A 4,684-nucleotide genomic window follows, 5' to 3' on the forward strand; every position below is an offset into this window, starting at 1 on the left:
GCTCATTCTTAGCTAGAGCGTAGATAAACCTGTCCTCCCATCACTCCCAGCGGCGAACTGCTACTACCGGGACCGGCCTCTGCACGCAGGTTATGCCTCATCTTTTATGACAAGCTTGCTTTGTTCTGTTAATTTGTAAGTGCATCAGCTACTGGGGGTATTCTTTTGATAATAAAGCGGTGTTTTAGCCATGCAATATTGCCCTATGTGAGTTATTATCTCCACATGTACCACCCCTGTTTGATTGGAACCTTTTGTGGGTATACCACAAGAATTGATCTGATTGAGACGGTTCAAGTGCCGGCGCTCCTGGTTAATTCCTGAGGAGATCGTTTCTAAGCCTGTGATAGGCTGATGTTACAGGCGCTTGTTGACCAGACTTCTGGTGAGTGTTTCTGATTTGGGGGAGCACATTGGTGAGGTGGAGGGTCCGGTGTATTCACCAACATACTCACGACCTTGGATTGTCAGGAGAGAATATTCTGGGCACACTGCATGATCATATGAGCACATGGACTTTATCCCAGTGGACTGCATTTATATATATTTTTTTTATGCTCTTAGCGCTGCTAGTGTGTTGTAGTATATCCTGTTTGTGAGATTATTATATGCACCTTTTATTGTATGTCATTTCATTTATAGCAGCAGCTTTGTTAGATATATTGTTTGTATCAAACATTCATATATCTTTTATATAATAGATTTTAAGGTACTTGTTTTTTAGCGCCGGTTGAGCAGGTGTTTATAGTCCCTCATAGTGCCCCGCCTACTTGCTCCTTTTTTTGGATATATATATATATATATATATATATATATATATATATATATATATATATATATATATATATATATATATATATATATATATATATAAAGGCTTGTGTTTAGCTGAGTCAATACTGGGTGTCTCAGGAAAAGTTTCACCTTAGAACAATGGGGACAGTCTACTGCTTTGTCCCTTTTTTGTTGATGAAGTTCTTCAAACTTTAAGCTCCCGGCTGTTATCACATCTCTTTGTATAAAATCTTGAAAAATGGCGACGTTTTGTATGGCCAATTGTCTTGACTAGTTACACAAGCCTGTCTTAATTTGCACTGTTTAAGGGTTGGTCAATACTATGTGTGGCCAGTTTTTCTGCACAGAGGTTGATGTGTCAGGCTGAGGTCAATGTATTGTATGTGTCGCAGATATATTTCATCATTTAGAATTTCATATAGCGATAACCTGACAAACTGCTTCCAGAAATCCACCACAGACTCAGAAGATTTTTGTTGGCATGCTATGGCAGTAGAGAGATCTAATCTAGTCTTGTAAACCTCAATCATATACGTGGTTCATTCCACATATCAGCCCTGCCCTGTTCTGTGTTTAGTGCATATATGGAGGCAGTGGAATAGGGTTGTGCATGTCCATCAATTATCCTTCCTCCAGTTTGGAGATCACTAATAGTCTTAACTTTAGACCAGTCCCATTTAGGATTATTTCCAATAATCCCGTCAAGGATCAGTCTTGTGTCTTCCTGGGTGTAATTGCGGCCATTGCAGGTTTTCTTTAGATAATTAATGGTACCTTGTGTTGCTACATTTGGTTTAGGACAATTTTTAACTATTCTGTTAATGTCCTCAATCTCTTTAAGTTATTCCCCTACTGTCATAAAAGGCATATGGGTGGTCCTCATGGGATACCTTCTACCTGGTTCTATTAACGGGGACTGCCAGTTGGGAACAAGGTGGTCTGTAGGGGGGTCTCTGTATCGGGGACCCCCCCAAGACCTCGGCCTCAGAAGCATCAATGGAATCTTCAGATTCCGGGCCTTGATCAGAGGCAGTAGTTTGCTGATTGAGTCATCTGTCCCTGAGGTGGAGTGGAAGGTTGGCCCCTCCCAGGTGGCGTGGTGGGGACGGCTGGAACAGCAGAAATGATAGGGACAGTGGGAGCGGCAGGAACAATAGGGGCAACAGGGGAGGCAGGAGTAGCGGCCGTAATAGCAAGGAGATCGTCTAGGTCTCTCTGAGATAAGCTAGGATATAGCTGATTTCCTCTCGGTGGTGCAGAGGGTGTAGCAGCGGTGACCTTCAAGAGATCCATCTATATCCTTCTTTGAGAGGCTAGGATAGTGTTGTTTGCTATGTGTAGATGGTGGGGGTGGTTGAGGCGGACGTGTCACTGAAGCGTCTAAATCATGTAATTTAGTTTAATTTTTGCTAGGTTTCTTTTTGTTTCTACTGTCTTTATTGTTATCACGCTGATACCAATACGGAGCGTATTCTAGCCAATGTAACCCACCCTTTTCCATATAGACTTTATCCCATTGCAGGTCGGGTCCTGTTAACTCGTCCACGTCAAAAGGCAGTTGCAAGATGATTTTACGTTTAGGTCCCAGACCTACGACCCTTCAGTGTACTCCCTCGTGCAGTGAATTTAAATTTTCCCCCTCTGGCCAGGAGATGTACAGGCATACAGCACTCAAGCTTAATGGAAATACATCTGATTTGTTTGTTTACAGCTCACACTTTTATAGGTCATTTCAGAGGGAAAAACAGTTTGAACTGGTGTACAATCCATGGTTCAGTTTAACAATAGAATATATCTAAGACAATACATGAGAGGTTTTGTTGTCCCTAACACATTGATGTAAATGTGAGACGTCTTGTGTCTGAAGTTGCTTTTGTGGAAGGCCCTTCCCGTCTATGCTCAGCTGTCTGATGTGTTAATATGTAAGTACTTATCAATGTATTCAGGTGTCTTCTGTAATCTATATGTAAAGTCTAAGTGTCCAGTAGGTATGGCTGAGATGTGTTGATGCTGTCTGTAATGGTAATGAATGACTTGTTAATGTAATTTCCAGAGACCACATTCCATTGTGAGTTGGGCACTAGCTGAAATGTGTCTCTGGTATCGGGGATATCAATATTTTATTAAGGCACATTGATACTCTTTCAACCCAACCTTTGATCCCAACCTTATTCAAAGGGTGGGATCACCTAGAGTCTGAGAATAGCACTGTGCCCTCCTGGGTATGTTTGCTGTGCTCTTGCTGTAAGTATACATGTCCTACACTTAGATATATTAGGGATGCACTGAGCACAACAGCATAACATGATACCCACAATCACCCCCACTAAGGTCATTAGTATCCGTTGGATAAATGCAGTTCCAGGCAGCCACCCAAAAAACCAGTCCCACCCATTGCTACTGATATCTTCCTTAATTTCCTTTACTAATTTACTTAATGTTTTGATATGACTTTGTATAGATTTTGAATGGTTACTCAAATTGAAACAACACATACCCTCGAAAGAATCGCATCCCATGTTGTGCTTCAGCAACAGATAATCAATGGTCAGCCTATTTTGTAATATTGCCTGTCTAGTGCCCTGGAGATCCATTAATAATTCAGCCAGAGCCCTAGATGTGTGGTTGAGCCCTTTTGCAAGAGCACAGGCGACCTTACTCGGTTGTCTGTGATTTTCCGTGGCAAGGCCTGGGACTCCCAACTAGGGATATGGCCAAAGAAATATATTCAGCTTCAGAGAGCAAATGTACTGCTGAGTCAGTTGCCTGGGAGAGTGTATCCCAAAGATCTAGGGGACCGTGAGTGGGCAATTGATTTTTTGGGGGTAGGATTACTGAGTGCATGGAACCCCTGTTATATTTCCTGGGATATATGTCCAACTAGGAGTCCCACATGATAGTAACCATCCCTTAGGGAGCTGGACATTCTTGACATAACTGGGTTGCATTATTGTATGAGTACACGTCATATTATTGGTAACTGACTTGCACAGACGAGGTTCTATTCTAAACGGGTGACATTATATTCTAAGGTGTATGTAGGCTGGTGACTTGGTTGTGTGCACATAGGGATATAACTTCTATTGCAGGTCATGTTGTAACATACCTCAGCGGAGGTTACATATCCTGTATCTACCTCTACCATTTGTTTCTGTGAGTGAATATGAGGATCTGTCACTACAATAAGCATATAGATTTGGATGAGTGTATACATCAGTGTCTTCCATTCTTGAGTTGGCCCACACCCCACTATAATAGACTTTTAAAACATTTTAACTGGGGTAGGAACAGCTAGCAGGCAGGTAGAAAACAAATCATTGGAATTGTAGTGATCAGAAAGGCAAAAATCAGAAGTGTTCAGTATGTTGGCAGCCGTAAACATCCATATGTTATCCTTTGTGTCCAATAGGCTTGACTTCAACTGTAAAGTGGAGACATGAATGTCTCGTGTCTCTCATTTCCTGGGGTGAGGAAGGGCATAATGAGGAGAGGTTCTCCGGGTGGTGAGCACATGTTGCAAGTAACCAGACAGTGGCTACTAGTGTTGAGCTTGCTACAAAGAGTACCACTGCTGCACGGATAGGAAGTCTTCCAGGAGTAGGGGTGTCCGTTGGCATTGTACCAATGCGTCTGGATCCAACTGGAATTCGTCTGGTACTCGTCACGATCTTCGGTCCGCAGTTGTGGGATCCAGAGGTGGGGCTTCCTTCAGTCGCGATGCGTGGATCCAAACCGGGGAGTCATCTGTCAATACCGCTGTTCTGGTCACTGCTTGAACTGTCGCAGGAGGTCCGTAGGGTGGGTCTAGTGACTTTAGCTTATGGAGGGCCTTTACCAGGACTCTGTCTCCAGGCTTGAATGGGTGGGTCGGTGCACCTGTTGGCAAAGG

General features: G+C 43.0%; 1 pseudogene across 1 annotated transcript; it reads right to left on the bottom strand.

Annotated features, from left to right (window-relative positions):
* Nucleotides 1–2,984: 2,984 nt before the first annotated feature.
* On the bottom strand, nucleotides 2,985–4,412 carry LOC309565486 (annotated as a pseudogene). Its single transcript has one exon. The product of its transcript is annotated as an uncharacterized misc_RNA (transcript).
* Nucleotides 4,413–4,684: the final 272 nt, after the last annotated feature.

The sequence above is a fragment of the Pelophylax lessonae genome (genome assembly GCF_965119305.1).
Source record: "Pelophylax lessonae genome assembly, chromosome: 10".
NCBI classification, from domain to species: Eukaryota; Metazoa; Chordata; class Amphibia; order Anura; family Ranidae; genus Pelophylax; species Pelophylax lessonae.